Genomic DNA, 16133 nt, shown 5'->3' on the forward strand with positions numbered 1-16133 from the left:
CATCCTCTTTCTCTACCAACTCTTTTTACAATTGAGTCATCATATACATGCACCTATCCTCTTGCGAATTTCCCAATTGGATGACCTTCCCTGCAAGTTCAACTCTACTCTTGTCCCAATCTACCATAACCACACGGGTGGAGTCACGACATTCAATAAATTACTTCTTTAATAATGATGGAAATCATGTCAAGGTTCTTCTCCATATCTACCATCATCTAAATAAACATTTGGACCTATTTCTCCAAGTGTTCGTTCTCTTCTTCAAGTTGATCATTGATGGCTGGTAAATCCTCCAACCTCTTTCTATTTTCTTTAGCCATATTGAGCCTAGTTTCTTTTCAAAGTACTAGTAGTTGCATCACCATCAAGGATTCAACTACTCTAATGCTGAATTATTTGTAAATGAGGGGCTTATAGCCCACTTGCTTCTCTATCATCGATACTTTCCATAATTAACTTTTGATCTATGTTTATCTTGTTAGGAAAAATATTGAGAGGGGGGGTGAATCAGTATTTTAATTCACTTTAACTTATAAATTCACATTCAAAATTATGTACGCTACTATTATTTATGGAACCCGCGTGTGTACGTGACTTTAGTGAATGCAAACCGTGTATGTTCAGGTTACTTAATTTTTTAGAGCTTCTTCAAATGTTTAACTTAATCATCGCATTATTAGTTCATTAGCCATCCAGTATGCAGTAAAGAATGGAAAAATCACAACACATAAACAACACATAAACACATATGAACACCATAATTTTAGGTGGAAACCTAATGTGGGATAAAACCACTACCGCTAGCGTCTCTGCCTTCTTATTTTATTATAAGGAAAATCTTCATTACATCTTGTACTCGTGCAAACTCTTACTAGCATGCAGGCTACTACCTATAGGAGGCTACAACCTCCACTCGTTCTCCAACACGCACTGGAAGGGAGCTACAACCCCCTAATCTTGTTTAGCAGCTCCTACCGGAAGGGAGCTCCTACCCCCTCACTGAAGGTTGCAACCCTCATCACCTTGTGGACCACGTTTCATAATGTTTCACACTAGATCCACTTGTCAATCAATCATAAAAACAAGAAAGCCACCTTTCATCATATTTTCATACTGCACCCACACTACCAATAAGCCCAAACCAAAATATTGAATCACTGAAACATCAAGCTACCAAATATTGAATCCAACCATTCACTAAATTGAATCTCAACCAATGCAACCAGATCAAATCAATGCACTATCTAATAACATTGTTACACACCAATCAATCAACCAATCACTGATTAATGAGATAATCATCATTAAAACGATGTGTAGTCATTGCAAACCCTGACCAAAATAGCTTCTGAATATATACACGATTTTTCTGAAGAAAACCCACATATATACACATTTCTTGTGCATAACACTTGCGTACATATCTCAACTCACAAAATACTGAAAATATGAGTCTCTCGGAACTAAGTTAATTGAGTCACTATAGCAGATCAATCATTGAACCAGATCAAACCAACACTATCAATATTGTCATGCCATACCAAGTCAAATCATCACTCAATAACCAATAATCAACACATTTAGATATTTTAATTAAGACATCATTGTTGAACAACAACATATAAAATAGACTTCATCAAATGTCATCATCAAGAAGCAATTCAAACCCTAATCAAGTTCAACTTATAATCTATTTGTGATTGTATTAAACCATATATGTATGTATACATGCTTATCATGCATAAAACCTATGTATATATTTCAACATACTGAATACGAAAACCGAATCAGGCATTCATTTAAAACAAATTATTTCAAAATATATACGCGACTACTATGAAGCATATCCGCGTATGCACATGACAATGCAGAGAAAAGATTTGCACAAATCATTAAAAATAATAAAACAAAACTTTGTTGCAAATCACCTGTCAAACCCATATCTCTGCGCACATATTGTCAAACGTTAGATATCACTATAAACACATTCAGATCGTACCATCAACATAGCTACAGATCTAACATTGTTAGATACACAAACATAAATAGATCAAGCAAGTATATCCATCAGTGTTCAATGCATTGTCAACTCTATCTGATCTGAGTTGTCACCTTTCTCACTAGTGCACACGTGTTTTCATATCAATTCACATGTGAATAGTCTATCCAATGCAAACTTAGCACCTTAATCTCCATCTCCTTATATATCTTTTGCCTTTGCCAATACCTTAGGCAAATCCTTTGTAATTTCATTATTATTTTTTGATGTGATGAAATAGTCATTGTCAACACAATACTATGGGCAATTACCATGGTAATGGCACCTGGTATCTAATTTTCCATGGTTCAGATTATGTACATGACTTTTGTTCACAGTACCTACGTATGTGCATGACTCTTCTTTAGAGGGGTTGCATATACCTTTCAAACTTCACATTTTTCATCCATTTGTAACTGAACTGCCATTTATCTTTCATAACCTCTGAAATATATGTACCATCAAGCATGTCATCAGTAGTAGTTCCACAATCATCATATTCTAACCAAGTTGACATCAAGGACATATTTACCAAGCAGGTTGCCATCAAGGACAACACATTAGCCATAATGCCAACAATATCCCCCTTTGGACTTGATGGCAACCACTTTGGTGTTTGGAAACCTCCTACAAATACTTGCAGACACCAAGTTTTCTCTCCCCCTTTGACATCAAGGGAAAAGGGTGGACCAAGCTAATTGAAGTACTTTCCCTTGTAGCTCTAATTACGATAAGTCTGAGCTATTGATATGAATCATGAAATTCGCATGTTGATCATGCTCTCCCTGAGCATATGTTGGACCTTCTAAAGATATGCAATATAAGTACAATACTTTACGACTCAAATGTATTCCTTCTCCTATACCAATGACTCTATGCTCCCATGATTACATGAATTTCCCAGCATACAGGGTTTACATATTAGGCCCAATTTTACATTAATTACCCAAAATAATGGGGTTACATATATAACATGACTTAGTCCCAATAACCCACACTTAACTGAAGTTTACAATGATTTCAACATAGATATTTTCATGACCTTTATATCAAGAGACAAACATGACATCCATAACCATAAAGAAGGATTTCAACAATAAGGCATCTATGTAGAAAAGCCATGATAATCATCAACAACCACCATGTTCTAAATAGGCTTCTGCAACATAATCATCTGACAGCAAAAACATAATAACAACAACATGATCATCCTTAACATGAGGCCAAATAACCAAGCAATATCAAGCAATAGTAAGAGCAATAATAAAGCATCATCCATGCAATCCAAGCATCTATGAGATAGTGATAACAACATGTGTATTTTCAGTAGTGACAACAGCAATAACCATACATCCAAATCACCAACAAAGATATGAAATCATCATATTCAACGTAATGCAACAAGGAGTGCTCAAGAAACCATAATTCCAACAATGAACCATTGTAAGAAAGGAAGATGCTCCCCCTGATTTTGTGCCATTAATTTTTCTTCTCAGACAACCATACATGACTAAATCATTAACCGTGTATATATGAATCGTCCTTTGTGTGAAACACCTACAAAATGTAAAATTTTGATTGTTCATAATCAAAGCTCCCCCTGAGATCATATTTCATGTTATGTTAGAGAAATTAGCATAGTGAAGAGGAAGAAATCATTCCTAACTTATGTCTGAGATACTCAAAGGAATCACGTGGAAGAGGTTTGGTGAGTAGATCTACAACTTGTTCATTTTAAGGAACATATTCCAACTTGATCTTCAGTTCAACTTGCACTCTAAGAAAATGGTATTTGATTAGGATGTGCATAGTTTTTGAGTGCATGAGTGCGGACAAGTGACTTAGATGTATTTTAATGTTTGGATCATCCATAGAAGTTGAGTGCAACCAGCAACAACAGCAACATATTCTGCTTCAGCAGTTGATAAAGCAATAGAAATTTTTTTCTTACTAAACCAAGAAACTAAGCATGATCCCAAAAAGAATGCTCCTCCACTGGTACTTTTGTAGTCATTAATACTACATGCCTAGTCTGCATTTGTGTAAGAATGAAGATCAATTTTTTTTGTTTTTGGGATACCATAGTCTAATATCTTGAGTGCCTTGTAGATACTTGAATATCCTTTTGATTGTTTTGAGATGTGTCTCTTTAGGATTTGCTTGGACTCGTCCAACTATGCAAACTACATGCATAATGTTTGGCCTCGTACCGGTAAGATAAGGCAGGTTGCCAATCATAGTTTTGTATTTAGGTTGATTAACTGTAGGAGAGTTGTCATCTTGGCTGAGAGTACATCCTGTCACCATGGGTGTGCATACAAGTTTGCAGTCTTCTAATCCATATTTTTTCATGATCTTCTTGAGATACTTAGTTTGAGAAATGAAGATAAAACCCTTAGTTAGATGAACGTGAAAGCCAATAAATAATGTTAGCTCAACAAGAAAATACATTTCAAATTCATGATCCATGCCTAAAGAAAATCCTTGACTCATAGATTCAACATTGCTTCCAAATATGATGTCATCAACATAAACCACTACAACTAGTAGTTTGTCTTTGTCAAATTTGATATATAGATTACTATCTTCAGACCCTTTCTTGAACCCCTGTTGTTGAAGATATTGTTAGAAAATCAGAAAGGAAAAAAGATTTTCTTATTCTTGATAATTACTTGTGATTTTTCTTGTTATTACAATTCTTTATATCTTCTTTCTTTTAATTCATCAAGCAATTATCAAAGTAGCAGCACAGAAAACAATAGACGCCGGATGTAGGCACTATGCCAAGGAAAAACCCCCCTCGAGGGGAAAACCCAGTCAAGAAATTCTTCCTTTAAATAGTATTGTTTGAGACTCTTCACCCTAGAAAAAGACCAGACCTTCCCTTTACACCAAGTCAAACTCCCAAAATTTCGACCCCTTTCTAGCAACTTCGACTAGGCAACAGTGAAACTTGGAAGACTTTGATCTCCCAATCTAGGGCATGAAACAGAGAGAGAGGCACCAAAATTTCGATTTTATTCTTCTCCTTAAACTCCACCCAACTCGCACTTCTTTTGGCTTCTCGGCTTCTGACTTCGCACTTTTCCCATCTACAAGAGATATCAAACTTCTTGTGAGAGTGTGTTCCAAATGAATTCGATTTTCTTGTATTTATAAGCTCCATGTGAGGTCGAATTAGCGTCCTTAGGCCGACTTGATCTCTTCTAGGTCGAGTTGGTGTGGATGACACATAAATTATATTTGACTCGATACTTAACCTTTTTACATGATTCAAAAGCCCAAGAAGGGTCTCTTTAAAAGTACAATAACTTTATTAGCTCAGAATAAATCCTAGAAGTCCTCAATGGGGACTTTGACCTAAAAAATGGTGACCCAAGAATGAAACCCATGCTTAAATAAGTCACAATAATAATAATAATAGTAATTTTCTTTATTCTTTTGACAAGTACATTACAATATGACTCAAATATATTAAATGAAGACCGAACCTAGTTACATTTTCCAACACTCCCTCGTAACTAGGGAGGTATTCATCATATAAAAGTACAATGGAAGATCTCAAACTATATGAACAATGAAGAACTTTAGGCACCACAATGCCATGGACTAGATTCCTAACTAGGGAAATATATCCATTCGTCTCTCAGCAATTTAGGTGCCAAAATGCCATGGACTAGATTTCTGACGAGGGAAATCTATCCAAGTGGGAATAAGGTGGACTCAAGCTTTCAACCCCTCTAGGTACCATCAGGCTTACTTGCTAACCACCAACCCAAAAATCTAGGTGTGTATCCAAAAACATAGCTCTATGATCAACACCACCTTTCCAACTTCGGGACCTAGACATCAACACAAAGTGTCCTCCCATACAATGCTTCACTCAAAAAGCCTCAACGCTCCTTGATCCAGTACATCAAAGATGATCAATATCTCCCAATCAAACTAATTGGTAACCAGCATGCCCTCAAATCCTTCAAGAGATTCACCTATACAAACACAACCCCAATCAATAATATACTTTCATATGTACATAAACAAATACAAACCTCTAGGGTATTTCAGACAACTTGATGTTGCTTCTCAACTTTTCACAGTAGTACTATCAACTAAATCTCTCACAAAATATTCCTCCATCATTCAATTTCCTTTCCTACTTCTCATGCAACAACATATCCTCCGAAATTCATTCTTTAATCAAAACCAAGTTATTCCCTTCCTCTCAATTAGGGAGATTTCATTTATCCAGAATCCCTCTTAACTCAGGGAGATTTCTTCTATCCAGGCTCCCTCTTAACTCAGGGAGATTTATTCTGTCCATGCTCCCTCTTAACTCGAGGAGATTTCTTCTATCCAGGCTCCCTCTTAACTCAGGGAGATCAACTTCTTCTTTTCATCATCTGATCTAGATTTAAGCAGGAACGAAACAAATTACAGATATAAGCATAAATACAGAGATGCAGCAGAAACAACACTTCATTTCATTAATATCAAATACTGAAATATGCTTACAAACAGAATGGAAATAAGACTAGCTCGGGCAATGGTAGCTTATCTTTAAAAAGAGATGTGGCAGCTACATGCCTCTGAACTCAATTACAATGAGGCTCAAGGGCCTTTTTATTATTGAAAAATAAGAGAAAACCCTAAAAAACCAAAACCCTAACCCAAGGAGATCTAACACCAAGAGTTTATGGGCCCCATTAGGGTTAGTTGGGCAGCCAACTTCTCGAGGTCATAACTTGGTCATATTATCTCTGTTTGGCGTGTATGATACCTCATTGCAAAGATCTCTCTGAGGAGTACACCTAATGATGTGATTTCCATGGAAATTAATTAAGGAATTTTGCCAAAAAAAACGTCATTTAGGCCCTCGAAACGGCCCTGAAATTCAGGACCAGAAAAATTGCTAAAAATAGTAAATTGTGCTATAATTAAGGAAGATAAAAAAACTAAAAGAGGCAGTGGTGGGGGTCCAAGTGGAATAGGTGGGTGACCACCAACATCCACCTGGATCATTTCTCCCCCCCCCTAAGGAAGCAATGGTCCCCATTGCATTGAGTTCCTCCATGAGATGGGGAAACTTCTGCTGAACTTGGTCCCTAGTGAATTGTTCTGCAATCTCTGACGTGTCCAGTAATAGTGGGAAGCATGGTCGAAGGTGGTCCACATTGAACACTGGGTGCAAGCCAATGAATGGGGGAATGTTGTGCTCTAAAGAATTGTTTCCTACAACCTTGGTAATGGTGTAAGGACCATATTGGAGTGGTATGAACTTCCGATGGGCTCTTGTAAGGCGTTCTTTCTGTAAATGCAACCAAACTTTTTTTCCCACCTGAAACTTGTGTGGCAGTTGATGTTGATCATGTCGCTGCTTTTACTTGGCATTTTCCACAATGGAGCTATGATATATAGGCCCATTGGGTAGAGGTTCTCTGGGAGTTAGATCGAATGAATGCTTGACCTGACAGTGCAACGGTACCCCTGTGGGTGAGGAGAAGATGTCCCTGTATTCTTTCATGACCGTATCCACCTACTTCTATTGTGTGGAGGAACCCTTCTCGGGGACCATGGATGTGGCTACGATCTTCCCCTTATTTTGAGAGTGAACCAGAAATAAAATAAATTTCCTAGTCTGGGAGATGATCTTATTGCATTTCTTGGCAGAGATCAAAGAAGTGGTGGTACGTGGGGCTACCTCCGATATCTTGTTAACGTATTACCCAAAGAAATAATCACAGAGAGAGGTATTGACTCATATACAGCATGTCGCTTCCAAAAGTATCCTAATAATACATCACAAACGTCAAGAGGAGAAACACCACATAATACCTCATCTGTGAAGGGCTTGATGCTGTAGGGAAGGTGACACTGTTGGATGACTCTGAGATCTCATACATTGTGAAGCCACCTGATGTTGTACAACTGCGGGTGTGGTATGGTTAGTAGGCCTTGCCGCTTCACGACCTCTACTGAAATGAGGTTCTTTTGGTTTCCACTGTCAACAATGCATTTCAATGGCGAACCCTTCACCCACATTTGTGAGTGGAAAAGATGCTCCCCCTCCTTTGGATCTTTGGGCTCATTCTTCTATATCTTGGCATTGGAAATAGTGGCGCTGGGCTCCACATCAATAATCTTCTTCCCTTTGTCATTCCTCTTGTCGGGTTGTAAATCAGGGTCAGAACATGCATCTGATTCTGAAGCCTTCAACTCGGCCACCAGACACAGCTTGGCCCGACACTCATTTGTGTTGTGAGTGGGGCTCTTATGGATCTCACACCACTTTCTAGTGTCCTTCTTTGACTTCATGGTGGTGTTCTTTTCTTGCAGCTGATGAGCACCAGTATTGCAGCAAGAATGCTACAACTCCCAGGGCTACCAACTTTACTTTATCAACTCGAGGTTCGTACAAACTTGGAGGTGACAGTGTTGTATACACAAGAACATGTGATGGGTCACTCTTTTTCACTTTTGAGCTGGCGATAGACCACTATGGTTTCTCAAACTAGCCTTCTATTGATTCAGAAGAAATTTGACTAACAATGAAGAAAGGGGAATTTTGCACGAATTGGGAGAATGGGAAGATTGTCTACTACAATAAGGAAAGACTAAATCAATGCTTTAAACACACCACTCATCTAACTAATTGCTAAGAGATATTACTTCAGAAGAGTTCTAAGCTAACATGTGTGTAATCCTAACTGTCCTAGGCATGCAATCTGAAATAACCAAACATTCTACTGTTGTGCATATGAATGAACACAATAACTCTTTTTTCCTTTTTGTCCTTTTTTGTGAAAATGTGAATGCTAAATATTCTTGGTGATGTGGCAGGTGGGTTAGAGATGGTGATGGAAGGTCAGATGGTTTGGGAGGAAAGTAGGGGTCTTCTCCTATCTTCCTAGATGCTTTTTCCACAAATCGGCCTCAAAACAGGCCACTATAGGTCATCCTACAGGATGTCCTAATGCTTCCTACAAGATGTCCTAATGCTCCTACAGGATCCCCTATATTCCTAAAAGATCTGACTGAGAGAAATAGGAGTGATTTGGAAGGTGGTATAGGGCTTAGGGAAGGTGAATGATGGAAGAAATAGGGCAAGGGAGTGGCTAGGACTTCTTCAGAGCTCAAAATAGAGTTTGTAAGATGGTTGGATTTGCTCAACAAACCTGGAAAGTTGTTCTTATGGAATGATGAATTAGTTGAGGGACTTGGTGGCTTTTGGTGATCATGGATGGATGATATTAAGTTGGGGTTGTTGGCATGAGATCTTCCTGCACTATTGAAACTCCTACAATACATACATTACTAGCATTTATCCATGAATCATATCAAACAAGGAAGATTTCCAATCAACTTAAGAAAACAGAATTTCATTATTTAGTTGCCTAATTCATGCATGGAAATTCTTGCAAAATATTGTGAAACGCCATGAGATCCAATACAAAGCTGAAGATATCATAAATGAAAATTGAAACCTATCTTTGAAAACTAAAAATATGTTGGTCTAGGTAGCAAAAAACCCTAAATTCCATAAGAAATCAGAATTTTGTCTTTATGGGGCTGAATAGGAGTTTTTCCTCAAACCATGGTCCCTGAAGGGAGGAGTGAGGCCAAATCCACTTGCTATAAGCCTTTTTAGTATTCCTTTATCTTTCTAAGCTACTACTAAAGCAATGCACAAATGGAAGCAAACTAATCAAATTCACAACTACTTGCAATGAAACAATGCTAAAACCAATTCAACCATAAATCTATGAAATCACCTAATCATACAAGTACAAGAAGAGGAGACTTCGTTGCTAGTATTGGGCCCTAACCCAAGAGATTCAACCCTCTGAGTCAACTCAGTGTTGGATCAAGGAAATGCTCATTCTCATTATCATATCAAAAAAATTACATAACAATGTTTTGCCACAAAGCTTGAACTCGAAAATGCTTAGTGCTCTTACATAAAAAATCTGAATCCTAATGAGGCTCTAGGCCTCTTTATTTATACAACTGAATTCTCCAACGACTTCCTTAAATCTAGGGAGGCTTGGCTTCCAAACTCAAGATGAACTGGCTCTTAACTGTCACTGGCTCGGCTGCCCATGATCTCCATGACTCAGCTGCTTGCAACTCCGAGCTAGTGTGATTTGATTGAGGAATATTCGAATGAGTGAGGATTAAATGAGGAGGATCTATCTCCTATAATCTCTCCTCCTTGTCTCATTCGAGTTTCTACCCTTAATTAGCCAAAATTGCCATGATTTGCTCTCAAAAACCTACAATCAATGCACATTAGACCACTAGACATAACATCTTACTTTTACTCATCTCATTAACAAAAATATAATTAAAATATGTAAGGAATTATGAGAAGAGTTTATTTTAATAAGCTTGGAGGTGTATTAAGGTCCATATAGTTACCCAATGATAAGGCTCATCATCACCCCCCTACCAAAAGTGTTGCTCATTCTCTGAGTAACTTAATCTATATCTATGTCCTTCATTGTTGTGGTGGCCTCCCTAACATCACATGCTTCTATAATAGTTTCTTCTTCTTGTGAATAAAATATTGCCTTGCTCTCTATCTCTTCCCACTGCTTTCTTTCCTCTTCTTCTTTTCTTCCTTCCAACATTCCTAAAAGTAGTGGTGGACTGAGTCTCAAGCCAATCCAATTGACTTGGAGTCTTTGTAGAGCTTGCTTGTACATGGGTATTATGTTTAGTGCCTCTCTCATCCTCTGGGAAGAATCGTATTCTCTGATTTTCAGGCTGTAAGGCAAGGTGTTCCATCTCCTTTGGAAATCTTGCATGTTTTCATCTCCTAGAAATCTGAACATGTCTTCAAATTGTGTGATTGCTTGCTCTTGTGCAGCAAGGTACCTAGGTGTAAGCTTAGGATCATTTGCAATCAGGTTGTGGGTGCTGATGACAGCCATTAGATTAGATTGTTTAGCTCTTATCATGAGGGGTTGTGTCTCTTCTCTTTCCATTGCATTTTTCATTTATGTAGCTCTTTCCTCCTCATGATTCATCCATGACGCTAAAGCCATCAATTGCAAGTCCCCTAGTTTTGAATTTGGGTCCCACACTTTCAAATCTGTCAAGGCCAAGTTGTGTAGGTAAAACTCAGACATTTTTTCTCTATCCTCCAAGGTACTTTGATCACAGAGATCAATGAATTGTCTATAGTCTTGGAAGGGAATAGTGCCTCTCTGTGCTAAAGTCTTAATTTGGAATTGTAGCCATTGTTCCTTGAGATACAAGGCATAAGACTTTGTTGGCATCCTGCATTGGATTGCCTCTAACGATAAACTGGCTATAGTTGCCAACTGACTTCCCTTTCTTGTAGTTGTCCCCTTAACCATGCATTCTCTGCCTCTAACTGAGCTTTCATCATTGCCTCTCTGTCCCTTATGTTGCTCAATTCTCGACCCATATCCTTCAATTTCTCCTCCATGTGCCCTACATCCTCCACTTGATTTGGCAATCTGCATCCACTTGTGTGTCCTTGCCCTTTCTTTCTCAAGCTCAAAGAATAATGGGATGGAAAACTTTTGTGGGATGACCCTACCCCCTTCAATGAACCTGTAGTAAGAGTTGAGGTTGGGTTGTGGACTAGGTGTTTGGTCAATTTAGTGTCCTAAATTTCTCTACATAAATTATCAATCCAAGTATCGTAAACTGATGAAGTGTAGTGCACTGTTTGTGCTAGCTAACCCTTCTTACTTTGTTTTTTTATGTTTTATGTTGTTTTGGGGGTTTTTGGTCTTTTAATTCCTAATGATTTACAATGTAAATTATCAAAACTAAATATAACTTTATTAAAGACTGTTCAAAATCTAAAAATGAAAACAGAGTTAAGAAAGACATGAAAACAGAGTAAGAAAGATATGGAAACAAAGCTAAGAAAGAAATGAAAACAAAGTTTCTATTCTTATTTTACCATTATTTCCAAATCATGAATTAAAACTGAAAGTGAAATTTGTAATTGATGTCTAACTAATTACCGAAATAAAACTAAATGAAATACTTGGTTATTCTTCCTCTCAATTTTGGGAGAAAGTCTCCTTGGGATGACATTTAAGTAATTATGTACTTCATTAATCTAAGAGAAAGCAAATGCAAAGATGCAGAAATAACGCATTGCATAGTTGAAATGTTCAACCACTTAGTTAAGGATGAATTATCAACTTGAAGGGTTTTCCATAACATTCATTAACACCATGAGTTAGTATTTTAAACTAAAAATGAAATGGCAAAGACAGTAACTGACACTAATCAGTTTAATTGAGAATTTAAACTAGAAAAATAGTGAATGAAGTAAACTATCCAACAATGTATCCTTATCATTCTTCAATCCTACTCTCATCATGAAACAAGGTTATTTTTAATTGAAGAAACAAGATTACACTATTGAGTTATATCTTCTAAACTACTGATAAAAACTAAAAAGAAATCAAGCTAATGGAAACTGCTCTAAATTATAAACATTGTTAGTAAGAAAATGATAGAAATTGCATTATAAACACTGTTAGTAAGAAAATGATTATAAACACTGTTTTAGAAAGAAAATGATGAATTTATAGTTAACAAGAAGAAGAAAAATAAATAAAATGAAACCTTCTTCAGTGCAGGGGCCCTCTACAACTGATTAGGCTACGCTTGCTCAATCAACTCCAAGAAAACTCCTTCAGATGTTCATAAAAACATGCGGTCTTCTCATATTAAAACAGGGACACAAAATGCCCAAAAATTACAGAGTCTAGAACTTCGATTTCACATTAAAACTATTATTAACTTCTTCGGTCCCTTACACAGGTATTTATATGAAAAATCATATAACTGTTTGTGGAGAAAAGCATGTTATAGCCAAACACGTAGAAGACAGATATGCGGAATTTCTTCCTCAGCTGCTGGAGAAATAAATCCAATACATGGTGGCTGTTGGATTCGTTTGTACAGGTGGCTGCTGGAGTCCGTAGGTACAAGGAGTTGCTCTGGATAACGCTTCCCATCACTGTGAAACGCATTAACTAACCACGAAACAGAGTCCTGTTACCCTCGGTCTCTTTGTGTTTGACTTATCCGTTGACCGTAGTCTTATGCCATCTTCTTTGTCGACCTGGGTTGAATGAATAGGACAGGGTCCATGTCATGATGATTTCAAAGCTGCCCATGTGGAAAGTTTCTCCTTCTGACACCTGGAACCTGTTAGAGCATGGAGGTAGTTACGGAACAGCCGTTAGCTGCAGAATAGGCTGTGTTCCGTAGCTAATATACAAAAATTTATTCAAACAGCAAAACATAAAAAGCATAACATGTAAATCACTAAATGTCCTCCTCAAGACAGTATATACCAGTTATTAGTGATGAGAATGCATCTTTCTTATGGAAAAGCAAAGAAAAGGAATGAGAAGAGTTGTTAGGGAAAGAGTAATTTTGAGGCTCAACATACCCCCACTGCAAAATCATTGCATGTCCCCATGCAATTTTCAAAAATGTGAACTTCTTTCTCTTATTGCATCTATTCTGATACTTCTGCCAGCACATCCAACTTCCTTTTCTTACTTCTCCTTGCATTGACTGCCATCCTGGGCTTCTTCATAAGAAGTCTGTATTTGAGGTTGATAAGTGTTCTGCTCAAATTCCTATTTTTCCTCTTCAGCTTCCTATTTTTCTTGTACCATAATCCTAGGTGCAGCATAATGTTGTCATGAATGGCTTTATCCAGATTGTTATGTTCCCTCAAGGCTTCATTTTCTTTCTTGATATGCCTGTTCAATATCTCTAACTCATAGATTTCCTGTTTGAGAGAGTCAGTCAGAGGTTCTTGTGGGTTGACAGGTTGTTTTGGATTGGTTGAGGATCCTGGATCCATTGAGGCACTTTTCTTTTCCAGTGATTCTATGTAATCATAAATTTGTTGTTGTACTAGATCTATGCTAGGAGAAGCTCTACTTGGGCTGCCTTCAAAATTTTGTGGAGGAGAGTTTTGTGGACTGTGTTCAGGTGGAATACTGTCAGGATATTGAACTGGAGTTTCTTCCTCTAAGTTTATGAATTGGGCTCCTTTTGTTGTTACCTTCCTCACCTTACCTCGGAGTCTAGAGCTCCTTCTCAGGTTTTGGAAGCTTATGGTTTCTTCTCTTGTGTCCTTCTTCCTCTTCCCTATCTCCTTCTTTTTCTTGATTTGATCCCTAATCTTGGTCAGTCTTTCGGAGAGTAATTTTTCATCTTCTTGTGGTGATGAAGGTTCAGGAATGTCTTCATTGATTTCTTCAGCTCTCTCTTTCATTTTTCCTTTCTGTTTAGTCTGCTTTCTAACCTCTGGTTTAGAAGTTGTCTCTGCATCATTTTTTGTGAGGATGTTCCAGATTTGTTTTGAATGTTAATGCTTATCTTTCTCCTCCTACTTTTCTTAACATGACTCTCCTCAAGTGACTCTGGAGCATCCTAGAAGAAATTCTTACAAAGAAATCTTCTCATGTATCCCCTATATTTTTCAAATGGAATTCAACTAGTATTTTCACTAATCCATGATGATACATAGTTGTTTCTATGGATTCAATTTTCTTTTGGACATTTGTAGCCATCCTTCTTAGACTGTTGAGAAGGAAGAAGGGAATGTTGATGGTTCCATTTTCTAAGAAATTCATTAATAAGCGTATATGGTAAACATACATAAACCCAAATTTTCCTTCACATGTAATGAATTTTTGCAATATCAACAGTGTATTACCCCATTTGTTCTTGAGTGCTGAAATAGGAATTTCCTTTCTAAATACTGTAACATCCATACCCGAGTTTATAAGGATAACTTTCCAAGATTCACCATGAAATTCCTTGTTTTTAAACCATCTTTCTCCTTGTCTTGGCAGCTTTGTTGCTTCTGCTATGAAGGATTCTGTGACTGCAAATTTAATATCTTCTATATCCACTTTTGTGCCATCAAATGACCTTGCAAAAGACTTGGTAATTTTCTTGTGGTAGCTGTCAAAATTCTCAATTAAATTTTTCCACCCGGCCTTCTGTAGCATCCCTTTAAGCTATGGATACCCCTCCATATACTTTACCCCTACGGGCTCTGTCCTAACAATAAGCCCCATATCCCCTGTTTTCGGTTAACCTTCAAAATTACTCTTACTATCTATAAAACGAGTGCTATTCAAGAAATGGAATCACTGTGTGTATGGAAATGGAATGACTACATATATATGAAAATGGAAAGACTGTGTGTATATGAAAATGGAATGATTGCATGTTATAGGAGAGATAAACTTAAGGGTTTGCGTGTAATAGATAGACAGTAAGGGTTTAGAGAGTTGTAGATAGGTAGGTCACATCATCATCTTAACCATTAACATGTGGAGTTGTGGAGGACTGTTTGAGTACAGGTAATGGAGTTTGAAGCAGAGATTTGTTATGAAAGAATCATTGAGACCATTTGTCATTAAAGATGGAAGATATGGTGGAGATATAATGGCGGTCAAATCAAATGATGGTCGATTAAGGAGACATGTGATTATACATACTATACAAACTTATGTTTTCAAATTGCTTTTTGAAATAAATCTTTGCATTTACCTTTGGAACCTTTACCTTTCGCTTGCTAATTTTTTTGATGTTGATCCACAGGTACCTTGAGCATGGTTGGTCTTCAAAAATTGATTTTTTTTTCAATTCCCTGCATACATGATTTTATTATGAGTTATACACTTGTGCCTGAACTGATAAACAAATTGTAGCTGCAGAATCAGATTAGCTGCAGAACAGAATCAACTGCAGAACGTGAAAAAGAAAATATGGCTTATGGATCATGAATGAAATGGAAGTGGATATGTAAGTGAAATGAAATGAGATGTAAGACAAGATGATAAATGAAATGAAAATGGAATGAAAGTTGTAAAAGGAAAAATTGAAAAATTTATTGATGAAATATGGCAATGAGATGAAGTGAAACTGCAAAAATAAAATGAGTGAGGTGAGATGAGATTATGAATTTGCAGAATCTAAACTGCATAGTGACTATAGCTTTTTGTCACTACTTATTACAGAAAGAAAATGGAAAATATAGGGTGTCAGAATCCTCTGATTTTCA

This window comes from Pinus tabuliformis, chromosome 2_2 (assembly GCF_031772625.1).
Source record: "Pinus tabuliformis cultivar Carrire ecotype Pingquan chromosome 2_2, CPIR1, whole genome shotgun sequence".
Classification (NCBI taxonomy): domain Eukaryota; kingdom Viridiplantae; phylum Streptophyta; class Pinopsida; order Pinales; family Pinaceae; genus Pinus; species Pinus tabuliformis.